General features: G+C 41.7%; 1 protein-coding gene across 3 annotated transcripts in view; it reads right to left on the reverse strand.

The window, feature by feature from the left end:
* The window catches only part of ralgps1 (Ral GEF with PH domain and SH3 binding motif 1), a 758811-nt gene that overhangs the window by 93494 nt on the left and 647967 nt on the right, over positions 1-17350 (reverse strand). The gene's annotated exons all lie outside the window — the stretch shown is intronic.

Here is a 17350-nt window from a genome sequence, read left to right on the forward strand (position 1 = left end):
TAAACTGCGTTTAAGCTGTAACCTACAGTCATCAAAATGCCAATGTCGGAATCTGTGTTAAATATTCATAAATGTGCACAGTGCAAAGATTCAAATACTTCCAACTTGCAATGAAATCTTTCGTAGTTAATACAGGTGCACTATATTGATAAACTAAAACACAAGCACTGTAGTCACTTTGGACCCAGAATGTGAATCAGCAAATGGAGAAACACTGGTGAGAATGATGCAGATAAATTTAACACAATTATTGACAGCCTTTCATAATGTGCATTTCCCACAGTTTAGTCAGTAATTGAGCATTTTGTTATTGTGTAGAAGAGTTTGTATATAAAACAAAAACAGAAAATCCCAAGTCATAACATTTTTTTCGTTTCTGTTCATATTTCAGGTCAGATAGACTTGCATTTATAAAGCACTTTTCATGACCACTGAACCACCTTAAAGTGCTTTCCAGCCAATTAAATACTTTCGCAGTGTGGTTACTGTTATGTATGAAGATGGCAACCAATTTGTGCACAGCAAGCTCCCACAAATGATATTGACTGAATAATCTGTTTTTCGTATGGTGAATGAGGGATATTGACCAGGACACCTGGTATAACTCTCCTGTTCTTCTTTGAAATAGTACCACAGGATCCTTTATGTTTGCCTAGAAGGACCAATGGATTCTGGGTTTAACATCTCATCCAGACAACAGCACCTCTGACAATGCAGCAGTCCCTCAATACTGCACTGGAGTATCAGCTTTGATTTTTGCACTCAAGTCCGGGAGCAGGACTTAAACCCACAACGTTCTGATTCAGAGGTAAGAGTACTACCAACTCTGCCAGTTGACACATTACAATATTTAGGTTTCTTTTCTTAGTTTACTGAAGTGTTGATATATATTTGGTGAAATTTTTCCCTTCAAGTGAGCGATGTTACAACAAGTTGCATTTATATAGAGCCTTTTGCAAGGGAATGGAATATAAAAGTAGAGATGTTTTGCTACAGTTATACAGGTCATTGGTGAGATCACATGGGGAGTACTGTGTACAGTTTTGGTTTCCTTATTTAAGAAAGGACATAATTGCATTAGAAGCAGTTCAGGGAAGGTTCACTCGAGTGATCCCTGGGTTGAGGAGGGTTATCCTATTAGGAAATGTTGGGCCTGTATCCATTAAGTTTAGAAGAATGAGGGGTGATCTTATTGAAATATATAAGATCTTGAGGGGGCTTGACAGAGTGCATGCTGGAAGGATGTTTCCCCTTCTGGGGAAGACCAGAACTAGGGGGCACAGTTTAGCAATAAGGGGTCTCCCATTGAAGACAGAAATGAGGAGATTTTTTTTTCTCTGAGGGTCATGAGTCTGTGGAACTCCCTTCCCCAAAGAGGGGTGGAGGCAGGGTCATTGAATATTTTTAAGGCAGAGGTAAATAAATTCTTAACTAACAAGGGAATCAAAAGGTATCAGGAATTGGCACGATTGTGGTGTTGAGGCCACAATCGGATCAGCCATGATCCTACTGAATGACAAAGCAGGCTTGAGGGGCCAAATGGCCTATTCTTGCTCCAAATGTCTCCATAGGATAACCCCCTCAATCCAGGAATCAGCCCAGTGAACCTTCTCTGAACTGCTTCTAATGCAGTTATGCCCTTTCTTAAATAAGGAGACCAAAACTCTGAATTTGTATGTTCGTATGTAGTGAAACACTTCATTGGAGTATAAACAGCCAAAAGTTGACACTGAGCCAAAGAAAGGGATGTTGGGACAAGGTGTTTAAAAGCTTGATCAAATAGATAGGTTTTAAAGAGAAAGAGGGGGAGAGAGAAGTGATCTAATTGCTTGGTAAGTACAAGTGCACTTTCCCATCTCAGGAACTCCATTTTATCACCAAGCACTACTCAGTGAGGCACAACATGGTGGGATGGGGATCAAAGATCTCTATACAAAAACAGCAGTGACCACACTTCACAAAGTTGTTCATTGCTATGAAGTGCTTTGGGATGTCCTGAGGCACTCTATAAACACATGTTCTTTCTTTCTTTGTCCCAGACTCACAGAAGGCTCCTTTCTCCACCAGTATTACATTCCCATTTTCCACACCAGCTATCCTTGTGGCCTCGCTAAATGATATTGCAATATTAGTCTTAAGGCTGTGTGTGGCTGCACACCCACTAACAACTTGATTTCGAACCCCAAGGACATCACAGTAGACCATTATATCTCGTCTAGTGAGAGGTGTTTTTCTTGTCATCAATTTGGACTGGAATCAGGCCCAGATCCTGGAGACGAAGAATAATTTTTTTTGATTCAGTCACCGGATGTGGCAAAGCCAGCATTTATTCGCTGTTCCAAATTCTCCTTGAGGTGGTGGTAGTTTGCTGTTTTCCTGACAACTCAGTTAATTGCTAAGTCATGGAAGAGTGCAGTTAAGGGATCAACCATATTGTTGTGGGCCTGGAAACAAATTCGGCCAGACTGGGTAAAGACAGCAGATTTCCTTCCTTGAAGGACACTAATGAACCAAACGAGCTTTTCCAACATAAAAGCAAAATGCTGCGGATGCTGGAAATCTGAAACAAGAACAGAAAATGCTGGAAAAACTCAGCAGGCCTGACAGCATCTATGGAGAGAGAAAATCAAAGTTAACGTTCCGAATCCGTATCTCAGCTCTGAAGAAGGGTCATATGGATCCGAAAGGCTGCAGTGATGGGATTTGCACTCATGTCTCAGGGTCATCACTCAATCCACTATGCTACTGTTCTTGATAGTTCTAAGCACCACCCAGCCACTTTTCATTTAGTCATAGTTGGCACGTATTTGAATTATTTCATTGTAAGGCAAGACAGAACGTTATATAGCATCGTTCATGACCTTAAGATGCCTGAAAGCACTACACAGTAGGGTTGTCACTGTTTTAATGTTGTGAAGCATGGTAGCAATTTGTGCGTAGCAAGATCCCAAAAACAGCAATGAGATAAATGATCAGGCTTTTTTTTTAAGTGATCTTAGTTAAGGTATCAACATTTGCCAGAACATCAGGAGAACATTGAAATAATGTCGTGGAAGCTTTTGCATTTACCCGCGACAAGAGACGTCGCAACCACAAAATGGGACTTCCGGCAGTGTGGCCACCACTCAGTACTGTACTGAAGTATTAGTCTGCATTATGTGTTCAAGGCTCTGGCATTCATCTTAAACTCACAACCTTCTGCTTTAAAGGCAAGAGTGCTGCTAGCCCACTGAGCCAAAGCTGAAACTTGTGTTAACATGCATCTTAATATTTCAATGAATATACCTGTTAACCAAATGTGTGAATAAAAATGGCAGGGTTTCTGTTATAATTTCTACAGTCTCAGTTCCTGCTGCGTATTTTCTTAGGCTCCAGGGCATTTGAGCAAGTTATAATATTATCACACGATACTTGAATACACAGTATGGTGTGAGCAGACAGGTTGGCAGACTGAGAAATATGTTGGCAGCTTTTTTTTTTTAACCCAATCATTATCCCATTTTACCACAGAGTATTGTATTGAAAGGTATTAAAAATACCAGCCAGAGGTTTAAAGACACTGGTGTGAAATGCATAACCTACAGCACCAGAGTGGAATAACTTTCCCTATGGAACCACAAAATGAAGGTGCCAGCAAGTTTGAGGATTTTGTTTTTCTGCTACTGCATTACAAACTTTCCATGCAGACTATCTGTTGGGATTTATTTGTGCCTTTGCCCTGATGTCTACTATTTCCCAACACTGGACCTATTTGACAAATGTCACATTACAAATCTTCCTGCGCACAATGGTGTTCAAATATCCCCAAAATATACTTGGCCACATATTCAAAAAAAAAAATGCTCAATTTCTTCTGTACTGAATTTATTGTACCTAATAATTTATAAAGTGAGTACCATTCCAAAGAAATCTTAAAACTACAGCAAAGTTATTCCATTTTTCTTACAAAGAAAACGACCTGTTTTCAATTTAACATAATGGAAATATCTATTTTATATCTATAAAAAAATTAAAAGATTTAGAAGCCCTAATTTGTCAAACCAGTGGGATATCATCCAGTCTCCGCTGTGCGAACCAGAAACCCACATCAAACCGCAGGGCGAGGCTGCAATTGAGAAAGTTGATCTGATCTACAACATGTTTAACTTGGATTTGCCGCTGACCCTCTTTCCCAAAAATTGTAATCAAATATCCACAGCTGCAATCTTAATACAAACACGAAGCTTTCAATGCCTAGAGAGAGTGGAACTATTCATGAACAAAAATCCACATACGACCCACTTTGCACTTCAAAACAACTTGCTAATTTATTTTTACGTCACAGCTACACAATATGTGTAACACAAACATTTGTGTATATGCCGTGACAGATATCTTGCTCATGGTTCATGTTAATATTTTAGAGTTAATGTTTAGTTCTGGCAGGATTGCTGTTGTGAAGGTAAGGTAACTAAAATGCTGGGCTTTAGAGATTGCCAGAGCACCTAAAAAAAGGCAATTCAGAAGGTCACTTGCATTTGTTTAATGGAGTCACAATAGAGGGAGATGGAGCAGGTGGGCTTAGTTAGCTGGAGAACTGGAGATGTGATGTCTACACTGCTTGCAAAGAAGTGCAGTCCAGAGAGAGATGCTTTGTTTTGGGAGTTAGAGGTTAATTAACTTAAAATCATTCAGCGGATCTTGAAAGGCTACATCGTCATGGAGATGGGTGAATCTTAAGAAGGTTTGCCAGTTTCAATTTATCTGTGGAGAGGGAGTTGGTTGCAGTTTAGACCTCATGTGGTTTGCAGCTCATAGAGAAGCCCTGGGAGCTGTTTTCAGCATCCAGGCAGTGAGGGCTCAGAGAAGTCATGGGGAGCTGAGAAGGTGACAAAAGGTCACTGGTTCAGTGCCAGGCTGTTAGGGCTCAAAGAAGTCCTAGGAGCCATTTCTAGCTCAATGCAGCTAGGAGACTGGAGTTCAGAGAAACCTGGGGCAGTGTCAACTTAGTGAAGCTAGCAGCCTGCCAAAGAACTGGAATTGTACCAGTATTTAGAGGCAGGAGTGTAGTTTTGTAAATCCTGTGGAATGCAGTCTCAGGAGAAGAGATTGAAACATCAGGAGTTGAGCAGTTGCTGAGGCAATCAGAATTGGAGCAGTTTTTGAGGGAATTCAGAGGGTAAACCTTTGAAAGTGAACAGTTGAAATCCCTCATAAAGGAGGCAGAATCTTGTAGCACACAGTGGTCACTGACATCTGGGTGGGTTGCTGAGAAATCCATGGGATCTGTCTTGGTCGCATCTGCCATTTAATGAGCAGTGTGGTATGTTCAACCACATTTTTCCTGTTAATTCATAGTCACTCCATGTTAATTCTGAATGTTGGAGTACAAGATAGATATTGTAGATCGTTTTACTTTTCTGACTTTGTAAAGCTTATTTTGTTTGTTTAAAACCATGGAATGTGTCTTTATTCTTTTCATGGATGACTGGGATTACAAACTTTGTCTACTTTACACAAAAAGTTAGTGGTCCCTAACCGGATCATAATAACACAAAGGTCAAAATGTTTACAAAGGTTTGCATAGATACATAAATGTCAGCACATATTTTATATACACACTCACACTCAGCAATTTTGCAACATAAAATATTCAAATTGAGGAGGGCCATGACTGATTTGGGATTGAGTACAGGAAAATGGAAGTTTGGAGGTTGAACGAATCAGCCACATTTTAGCTTCCTGATCATTTCTATGTCTCCTGTGGAATAATTACCTTCCTGAGCTATGAGTAATAATATGCCAATTCAAAAGGGCCTTGTCAAAACGTGACCTGATGAAATTAGAAATAAATATATCTGGGTGTGTTGCAATTGACAGTCTTTGCTCCCTCCCATCAGTGGTAGCACTCTCGCATCTAGGCCACAAGGTTCCAGGTTCAACTCCCACTCCAGGGCTTGAACACAAAAATCATGGCTGACGCTTGAGTGCAGCACCAAGGGACTGCCTCATGTTGGAGGTGCCATTTTTCAGATAAGACATTAAAGCCCAGGCCCCGTCTGCTCTCTCAGGTGGGCGCAAACGATCTGATGCCACTATTCCAAGGAAGAGCAGGGGATTTATCCTCGGTGCCCTAATCAATATTTATCACACAATCAACATCAGAAAACAGCTAAAAATAAAAATACCTGGAAAAACTCAGCAGGTCTGGCAACATCTGCGGCGAGGAACACAGTTAAAGTTTCGAGTCTGTATGACTCTTCAACAGAACTAAGTAAAAATAGAAAAGAGGTGAAATATAAGCTGGTTTTAGAGGGAGGGAGCGGTAGGACAAGAAGAGCTGGATAGAAGGCCAGTGATAAGTGGAGATTGCCAAAAGATGTCATAGACAAAAGGACAAAGAGGTGTTGAAGGTGGTGATATTATCTAAGGAATGTGCTAATTAAGGGTAGAAAGCAGGACAAGCAAGGTACGGATAGCCATAGTAGAACAGTCCCACCCACCCCTCCCCCTTAAACCAGCTTATATTTCACCTCTCTTCTATTTTTACATAGTTCTGTTGAAGAGTCATACTGACTCGAAACGTTAACTGTGTTCCTCTCCGCAGATGTTGCCAGACCTGCTGAGTTTTTCCAGGTATTTTTATTTTTATTTTGGATTTCCATCATCTGCAGTTTTTTTGCTTTTATCAGAAAACAGCTCCTCTGGCCATTGTCACATTGCTGTTCGAGGGAGCTTGACTCTGCCTTTTCCTACATTGCAACAGCGACCATGCTTCAAAAATACTTCATTGGCTGTAAAATGCTTTGAGACGTCCACTGTGTGTGTAAAGTGCTATATAAATGCAAGTCTTTTCTTTTTCATGGTCGTATTCTGGCAACGAAGCTGTTGTAGAAATAAATGAACCCTATGAGGCTTGTAGCAAAATTTCTGTACCAATTAAAGACAAACAATGAATTACATCACTTCCTGGCATTCAGAAGTGAACTTTCCATGAACACAGACACTGCGAAGTTCTTCACCCTGTGAATAGATTAATGCTATAAACAGACTAATCTTATGCCAAAAACACCCACTCGGTGGGGAAAGTGATTTTGCTCATCTTGAATCGCAATCTTTTAACTAACTGAATAAAAGTATTGTCTCCGAAGAAGAGTCCGTTGATGTGCTTTCCTTGCTCCAGGAACAAAGTTGCATTTTTCTAGGGTCTCACCACATCAACCAGGTAACAGAAAGTGCAGTCAGTCACTGAAATACTATTGAATTGTTATCACTGTTGTTATGTGGGCAAATATGGCAGAAAATTGAATGCAGCAAAATTCCACAAACTACAGGTGAGATGAACGAGCACTCGATTTGCTTTGTGGCTGTGTTAGTTGTAGGAGAGCAACATTTTTGATCCACCTGAAGAGGCAGTCCTGGCCTCAATTTAATGGCACACCTGAAATTCTCCATCTCTGCGTGCCCGCTGACGTTGGATGTGTCTGGTGGCGTGAGAGGACAACACAGCAAGAAGGCCAAAAATCAGCTTCACAAAGTTGCGAAACAGTTTGCCATCACCCGCTCTGCCAGTCATTGGCAGGCTGCGGTTCCCGACATTCGATGTCAGGAACTTCGTTGTAATACTTTTGCATATCATTATGAGCCCAGCCCGCTGGAATCATCTCCCCACGCGGGATCATCCCAGCGCGTTGGCGTGCAGTGTTTCACAACTGTATATAAGCGACACATGGCGGGCTGCACTCCGCTTGGGACTTCGAGGTTTGTTTGCCTACCTTGCTTCGGGCAGCACTCACAGTCATCAGCGCCAGGCTTCACAGACAGCGCCACATCACTTTCGGGGGGGCTCATGGGCAGGTCTCTACTTACAAAACCAGCCATAAGGCAGGGGTGGCTTTTTAATAGCTGCAGGGCTAGGGCTTGCTTGGAGCGGGGGGAGAAGTGACTTCAGGCAAGGGAAGAGGCTGCAGGTTGAGGGCTGTACTGGGGGAGGGTGGTATCCCAGGGTGTGTGTGGGGGCACAAGCTGATCTGTGCAAGTGGCCTCAAGATGGTGAGGTCTGAGGAGTCAGTCTCCAGAGGAGATGAGGCCAGATGGACATGCGAGTGTGTGAGAGAGTGACTGGTGATGTCCCTTGAGCTGGTAGTGAGTGAGATGACAGTGAATGTGTGATGGGCTTGAGTGTGTGAGTTTAGAGTGATGAGATGGTTGCCTTACCCTGGCTGCACGGATGAGATCATTCATCCTCTATCTGCACTGGATTGGCCAACCTCTTCTGTGCAGCATTGGCACCGATCACCACTGCCATCACTTACCAAGCCAGAGTGGTAATGTTGCTGCCCCTCCTGTGGCCAGAGTGGGAGTAGAGGACACCACAGCATCCAAAAGGTGCTCGAGGCATGCGTCACTAAACCGGGGGACTGCAGTCTTCTTGCCTTTCGGGGCTGTGTCTTTTGTGCAGCAGTCCTGGGCTGGAAGCGCTGAGAGGTGTGCTTACGGCTGCCCTTTAAATATGGCGTCCGGCATGATGAAGCGGCGAGGTGACGGTGTGGCAGGCGAATCAGACCCGCCCGCCATCGAAACTGTGTTTTTCCCGGGAATGCACGATTAATGAGGCAGGATTGGGATGAGACAGCGTGAAAAGCTGCCATTGCAACGGGCGGGTAAAATCTCCTTTTTCCTGTCTGCTACCGTACTAAGTGCAAATCTGGGATGATTCCGCCCAAAGAGTCAGCACCTCCAATGGAGAAACTCAGGAAAAACAAGCAAATCATTTCAGTGCTATGATGTTAAAAAAAATTGTCACTCCAGGTTGTTCCCAAGCTGATCCCTGCATTCGGTGTTCCTTAATATAGAGCTTTTTAAAAAAGGAAATGTTGGTCAGGTTTAGATCATCATTCTTATCCGGTTGTAATTCATGTTAAGCTTCTTTGAGGTACAGACATCCCCATGCATATCACCTGTTTGGCAGAAACTGGAAATTTTTCATAGTTTCCCCCCTCCACCATCACCACCCATCCACACCATTGCCAATGCAAAATGCATGTAGATAACTTCACAAGGTATATAGAAGCTGCAGGATAAGTTACAATGAACAAACTTGGGTCAGTGGTCTGGGAATAAATTCTTCCAAACTTACTCTGATGCGGGAATGGGGGTCAACTATTTAATTACTTGCATGACTGAAGTACAATTTAAGAAAATCTTTCCCCCGTACCTTTTAGCTTGTCATTAAAGAGCTCTATTTAACTTGGAAACAAGATTACCTTTTTGCATAGAAGCTACTGTAAAGCCGTAGGAAGACATTTTGATCAGTAATCCTTCTCTGGCAAATCGAGGCCCCTTCACTCCAGTAAACGATACTGTCAATTTAGCCAACACTGCTTTCTCTGCTCCAAACTCCAAATCTTATTTATCCATCTAACTAATGAAGCTTATACATTGGGTCACCTCCAGCACTGCAGTGGAGTTGAGGGATGGCATATCCATCAGTTACTGTGGTTAACATTTATAAAAATAAATATTCCCCTTCAGCTCATTCATTTCTTATTCATGGTTTTGAGAAGATTTTGCAAGTACATTTTTTTATCATTCAACAATTAAGCAATGAAATTAAGCAAGAATTAAAAGCCTCAGATTAGTTTCTCTTTGTGATATCTCAGCAATCGTATCAGGAAGTCAATGCAGTATTTAAAAAGAATCTTTCATGGGATGTGGGCGTCGCTGGAAAGGCTAGCATTTGTTGCCCAACTCTAATTGCCCTTAAATTGAGTGGCTTGCTAGGCCATTTCCGAGGGCAGTTAAGAGTCAACTACATTGCTGGGGTCTAGAGTCACATGTAAGGCAGACCAGGTAGGGCCAGCAGATTTCCTTTCCTGAAGGACATTAGTGAACCAGATGGGTTGTTAGAACAATCGACAAAGTTTTCATGGTCACTATTACCAATAAAAATTGGTGATGATCATTATTACCAAGATGAGCTTTTAATTCCAGATTTGTTAATTTTGACAGTGGTGGGATTTGAACCTAGGCGTCTGAAGTGTGCGTACAGTGACCATACCTCTCAGCCACCATCTCCCGCTAGGCCTAACTGTATTTTCAGCTGCTTCATGAATGACATTCCATCCATCTAAGGTCAGACTTGGGCCTTTTTGCTGATGACTGCACCTTGTGCAGCTCCACTTGCAATTCCCCAGATAACAGAACAGTCTGTGCCCTCATGCAGCAAGAGCCGGAAAGCCTCCAGGCTAGTGCTGCTAAGTAGCTAGCAATGTTTGTGCCACACAAGTGCCAGGCGATGACAATCTCCCTTTTATGTTCAGTGCCGTTCCCCCTGCTGATGCACCAAGCATTAACATCCTGGGGTCCCCACGGACCAGAAAGTCAGCTAAAGTATAAATGCTGTGGGGATCTAGACTAAGTCAGGGGCTGGATACAGGCCAACTGACGATGCTCTGTGCTAGAAAATTATCTCAAGATGAAAATAAAGAACAACAGTGTTGGCCATCACAGTAGGGTATTTTTAGGTGTTACCCAATGGAATTTCAGGGTTACACGAACTCCACAAGGGTAAATCTTGCCTCCAAAGTGAAAGAGGGGATGATAATGTTACAAAACAGATCCTGACACGTCCAGTCACCTTCCAGCCTCACACCTGGGCTTGAAGAATGGCCTTTCGGTTTCAATACCTATCAATTACTGTTTAATGATGTTAAGTTTGATGTTCTTCCAGTCCTGCTTAACATATGGAAAATTGAAATGCCCTTTGGTTTATGCAGTAAGATTGTTGAGGAGATTCCACCCACAGGTATTGACCTTTGGGATAAGGCAGTCTATAGAGGTAAACTCACAGGGAAACTGACACTACTGACTGGACCAGCAAAGAAAGTCATAAAAGAAGGGGGAGTTTAGAGGAATGGTTGGCTATAGGAGCTGCCAAATGCTGGAGCTTTCCATCTAAGAGGAATGTGGAATGACGTCAGCACTCAGACGGCAGCTGCTGAAGGGATGGAGAAGGCCCATGACCAGCATCTCAAAGGCAGCTAGGGATTGGCAATCAATGCTGGCCTTGCCAGCAACACCCACATCCCAAATTCATCTTTATAAATGGTATCAAATCATCGACTAATGAACAGCCTTGTTTTTGCAGGATTTATGTTTGCATGGAGGCTGTGTGGGGTTGGGGGGGTGGGGGGGGGGCTGTTGTTGGGGTGGACATGGATGCAGTGGAAAATAGACCAACCACCTGGTCATAAAGTTAAACTGAAGTTATCTCTGTTGCTTGGCTAGACAACAGGCTCCTCTTCCCCTTAAAAGTGGATCCAGGAAGTAAGCAAGGTTTTTTTTTCATATTACACTGTAAATGAAAGTAACTAAGCATCTATTCCAAATATGTGACACCTCAACCCTTATTGTCTTATTGTATTAAGCTCACAAATCCTTAACAGACCCTGTCCCTTTATACTGTGCTTGTACTGGCTGCACAGAAAGCATTTTTATATTCAGTAATCTGGTTTCTGAGATGGGGAATCTATGGAGCGCTTTCTGCTAACAAGGTTTATGGGCAGTATTCAAGAGTAGAACCTACTAGTAAGCATTAATCATTCCAAATGCCATGTTTTTAAAACTATAATTTCACTTGATATGTTTTTATGTTAGGGACTTGACACAATTTCTCGTAATTGCTGTCTTCCTGGAATGTCTCTTTTTGGCTTCCTGACTGTACCTTTACTTTGGCCTATCCCATTGGAAAGAAATGCCTCATACAGCTACCTTGGTGCATACGTGTCACAGTTATAACTGCTACAGTGCTCAAAGCTCCCATCACATCCAGAATTCTGTCTCCCTTCAAACACAGATTATAAAACGAAGCTGGAAAAACAATGGAATCTAAACCATGAGTGATGTCAATTCAATAAATGATACTTCTTTTAAAAATCTCCTCTTTATCAAAGAATCATAGGATAGTACAACACAGGAGGACATTCAGTCCATCTATTTGGTGGAGGCTCTTTTGAAGATTAGCCCCATTCCCGGTTTGCTATACCCTGCAATTATTTCCTCCTTCAAGTATTTATCCAATTTTCTTTCCCAAGAATAAATACTCACCTCCAGGACTAAATAAGAATGAACGAATTGCTACACTTCAGCCTTGCTATTAGAATATCGTTCCATATTAATCTACTCCATTCATCCATGACTATACTTATACTAAGTTCCTCATCCCGAATGCTACTGCTGATAATAATGACTCTTGTAATCCATCCGCAATCTCTGGCAGACTGGTGCATCTCCGGACCAATTTTCTCACCGCAGTGAAAATTCTACCAGCTTCACATTGGCTCTAGGCATCAGTGCTCTGTTACCCACCTTGGGACGTGTCACTACATTAGAGGTGGTGTACAGATGCACTTTGTTTTAGTTGCTATCACTGAGAGGATTCCTCTCTAGCTAGTTCCAGCAAATAGCCAGAAACTTGCTACCTCAAAGGATTCACCAGAGGTAATGATAGAGCTATGCAGTTGGACTGTTTTCCTTTTTAAGGTCAGTGGATACCTGTCTGCCAAGACCCTCCCACTACTACACGGGCCCAGAGTTTGCGATCTTAATGATAGTGAAATTGTCAGCGATAGCTGTCTTTACAACTGTAAAACATATAGCAACTTCTAGCATCCACAGATGCACCAGCAGATGCAATTTCTTTAGAAATCAGTGAACTGACATGAGCTTCCCTTTTAGCTGTTAACTTCACCCCACCCCACCAAAAAGAAGTTACACTTTGTTCAGAGAGGTGTAACTGAATTTTTAGTGACATACTAAATCACAACTACTATGGAACACCCTCTTTGGCCCTGAAAAACTAACTTTATATTTATGTATTATCATTTTTCTTTCATTTTGATAAAAACTCTGATGTTTTAATATAATTTTTTGAAGCTTTTTGTGATATTTCAGTTTTTAATGCCCCAATCTTTAATTCTGCTCTTTGTAAAATGTATAAAAAAGTGCAGGATAATCACTGCATTTTACTATAATAAATAATAATATAAACAGAAAATGCTGGAAAATCTCAGCAGGTCTGACAGCATTCGTAGAGAGAGAAACAGAGTTAACATTTCGAGTTCAAATGACTTTTCTTCAGAGCTAAAGAGTAGAAATGTGGTGGAATTTATACTGTTTAAGAAGGGTGGAGCAGGAAAGTAGGATAGAAGGTTAGCGATAGGTGGGGGCTAAGGAGAGATTGGCCAAGGTGTCATGGACACAAGACAAAGGGAATGTTAATGGTAGTGGTGAAGATCAAAGAAGGTGCTGATAGTGGCATAAAGGTAAGACAGCAGAATGTGTTAATAGCAGAACAAAGGTCAGCGCTCTGTGAAAGAACGCCATAGAACAAATGGCAGATGGCCCTTTTTGGGAGTAGGGGGCAGTGGTTGGAGAAAAAGGATTAAAAAAGGAAGGGATAATAAAAAGGATAAAACAATGAATAAATGAATAAAAATGAAAATAAATAAATAAAAAATAAAAATTAATTTTAAAAAAAGGATTAAAAATGGGTGAAGATAGAGGAGAGAGTTAATGGTTTGAAGCTGTTGAACTCGATATTAAGTCCGGAAAACTGTAAAGTGCCTAGTCAGAAGATGAGGTGCTGTTCCTCCAGTTTGTGTTGGGTTTCACCGGAACATTGCAGCAGGCCTAGGATGGACATATGGGCATGAGAGCAGGATGGTGTGTTGAATTGGCAAGCGACAGGAAGGTCTGGGTCATGCCTGAGGACAGGCCGAAGGTGTTCTGCAAAGTGGTCACCTAGTCTGCATTTGGTCTCTCCAATCTAGAGGAGACCACATTGGGAGCAGCGAATGCAATAGACAAAATTGAAGGAGTGCAAGTGAAGCGCTGCTTCACCTGAAAGGTACAGTGCATTTTACTGCCTGGTTTGCTGTCTGTGAGGATTCTTCAAAAGATCGTCTTAACGACATCACTGCTGCATGCCTGAAGAACCCATTGATTTGACGCCATTTTCAAACTAAGATCTGGAAGGGGAAAATCCATGCCACAAGAATCCTTGGATCTTTGTGGGCAGCTCTCCTTGAGGTCAGCGTCAACGCTGTCACTTTGCTGCTGACTGCAAAATCAACACGTAGATTTGATTCATTTTGTACAAACAGATTTGCCAAATTAACAGTTATTACTCTGTTTATTTTGAACAGTTTAATCAGTGCCAAAATTAGTGTAAGGAAAGTTAATTTCCCAACAAGCAACCAAAGTAATGGATTTATAAACGTCAGTCTTTTGTATCTAAAGTATAATTGCGGCACTTAATCAGCACGATAGCACCATGGCAATTTGCTTAGGCTAATTAAGAAGCATTTCAGAAGCAGCCAACATCATAATGCTCAGGCAAAATGATGTCTGTCTTGTTATCGTTAATCTGTGTGGCCCTTTAATTATCTTGTTTCTGTAGGACTCATGTGGAGCCTTAACATTGGCATGGACCAGGGTCCGAAGGGCCTATTTCAGTGCTGTACTCCATGTTGCTCTATGAAAGAGCTTTTGTCGTTTTTACTACCCCATTAACAACCTTACAATTCAACTCCCTTCAGCTTCTTTGACTGGAGAGGGAGACAGGGAAAAGGAAGGATTAAATTAAATACTGACTATAGTTTTTATTACACTGAAGAAAAACATAGCTGCTTTTAATGGCAAATACCTAACTATAAATTACTGCCACAATTTATATCATGGGCATCTCCTCCGTGTTTACACAAAATGGGGAGCTACATATAAACATGAATATTTTGGACCTAAAAGGGATAGACAAGGTACTTTCCAAATGGTGAAAAGCTAGAAACAGCGGATGTCCAAAGAGCGTTGAGGTTTCAAGTACACAGATTAAAATGCCACGAATAGCTTCAGAAAGTAATCAAAAAGGCTAATGAAGTGTTGGCTTTTATGTCCAAAGGATTAGAACACAAGGGGGCAGAATTCATAATTCATTTATATAAAGCCCTGGTTGGACTGCGAGCGAGTACTGTGAGCACTTCTGGGTGCCACCCCTTAGGAAGGATATAGGCCTGGGAGATGGTTGGGGGGCGGGGGGCGGTGGGGCACAGCTTTGATTTACCAGAAACCAGAAATGAGACCTGGCCTCCAATGGTTAAATCACGAGGAAGGATTACAAAAGCTAGGGTTGTGTTCCCTGGAATTTAGAAGTTAAAAGGTGACCTGATCAAAGTTTTAAAGGCTGTCAAGGGAATCAGATGGGGTAGATAGAGAGAAACTATTTCCCATGGTTCCAGTCTAGACTTAGGAAAACAGTCTAAAAATTTAGAGCTGGGTCTTTCAAGAGTGAAATTAGGAAACACTTGCCCACACAAAGGGTGGTAAAGGTTTTGAACTCTCTTCCATAAACGGCAACTGATGCTATATCAATTGTCAATTGTCAATTTTGAATCTGAGATTAATAAACTTTTGTTAACCAAAGGTGTTAGGGGATATGGAGCAAAGCTGGGTGTATAGGATTAAGTTTTTTTTTTATTCATTCATGGGATTTGAGCTAGGTCAGCATTTATTGCCCATCCCTAATTGCCATTGAGAAGGTGGCAGTGAGCTGCTTTCATATGAACTGCTGCAGACCATGTAGTGTAGGTACACCCACAGTGCTGTTAGAAAGGGAGTTCCAGGATTTTGACCCAGCAACAATGAAGGAATGGTGATATATTTCCAAGTCTGGATGGTGTGTGGCTTGGAGGGGAACTTCCAGATGGTGGTATTCCCATGCATCTGCTGCCCTTGTCCTTCTAGATGGTAATGGTTGTTGGTTTGGAAGGTGCTGTCTAAGGACCCTTAATGAGTGCATCTTGTAGATGGTGCACACTGCTGTCACTGTGCATCAGTACTGGAGGAAGTGAATGTTTGTAGATGGGGTGCCAATCAAGGGGTTGTTTCATCCTGGATGGTGTCGAGCTTCGAGTGTTGTTGGAGCTGCACTCATTCAGGCAAATGGAGAGCATTCTATCACACTCTTGACTTGTGCCTTGTAAATGGTGGACAGGCTTCAGAGAGTCAGGAGGTGAGTTACTCATCACAGGATTCCTAGCCTCTGACCTGCTCTTGTAGCCACATTATTTATATGGCTAGTCCAGTTTAGTTTCTGGTCAATGGTAACCCCCAGGATGTTCATAATGGGGGATTCAGTGATGGTAATGCCATTCAATGTCAAGGGGTGATGGATAGATTCTCTCATGTTGGAGATAGTTATTGCCTGGCATTTGTGTGATGCGAATGTCACTTGGCAATTATCAGCCCAAAATTGGATATTTCCAGGTCTTGCTGCATTTGGACATGGATTGCAGATCAGTCATGATTTCAGTGAATAGCGGAAGGGCTTGAGGGGCTAAGTTGCCTCATCTTGTTCCTATGAATACTTAAAAAGAAAACATGCTGCTCCATAAAATAAAAAGATCTACCCTTTTGTAACATAATCTAAATATTTGTTTGGGTTGTTCGAAAACTATAATGCCCCAACAATGGTTTTTAATAGAATATCACACATTCCAAACCTCCTTAAACCATCACTAGTGGTGGTATTCTGGATTTTCATTGATTGATGAGAGTGTATTTGCAAGGGGAACATCTTCATCAGTGTTCCTCTGGCACTGAATGATAATTATAAACTCAGTATGGGCAGGACTGAATTTTCAAAGGCTCACAAGGGAACACAAGTCTCCTCAAACCCGGAATATTTGAGTGAAAATAAAATCGTGTCAGCTTCTCTTGAGTACAAGATAGATAGTGTAAAATGTTTTACTTTTCTGACTTTCTGTAATAAATTGTTTTACTTTCCTGACTCTCTACAGTAAAGTTTATTTTGTTTGTTTAAGCTTTATTCTCTTAGCAGGTAACTGGGATTTAATGTAAGGAGTGTGTTGCGTGCAGGGCTGATTTTCAATGTGGAGAGACATGAATGGCGTAATGGTGCATCTTTTATATAATTTTCACAAGCGCTGAGATTTTTTTAAATAAAACGCCAAGTGAAGAAATGTAACAAGCTGACCTCAGCAGTTGCAAATGTAAATAATGGAATCTGTGCCACTGCTAGGTTTTCCACAAACACCACACGAAACCACATTAACTATCATACAGAAGCTCTCAAGTCATCAGTTGTTGACACAATTTTTCAGTCCTCAAAAGTTGTTTCAAAAATCTTGGCCTTTTTTTGGTTCAGGAGCCCAGTGATTGGCATATTTACATTTTTGTCTCCCGGCTCCAGACACTGCTTTTCATTTTCCTTTATTTCCCAATTTGATCTCCTTCCGATGTCTTATTCAGATCACCTTTGCACCATTCACTACCAACTGTGTTTGATTCCCTC

Source organism: Carcharodon carcharias, chromosome 8, assembly GCF_017639515.1.
Source record: "Carcharodon carcharias isolate sCarCar2 chromosome 8, sCarCar2.pri, whole genome shotgun sequence".
NCBI classification, from domain to species: Eukaryota; Metazoa; Chordata; class Chondrichthyes; order Lamniformes; family Lamnidae; genus Carcharodon; species Carcharodon carcharias.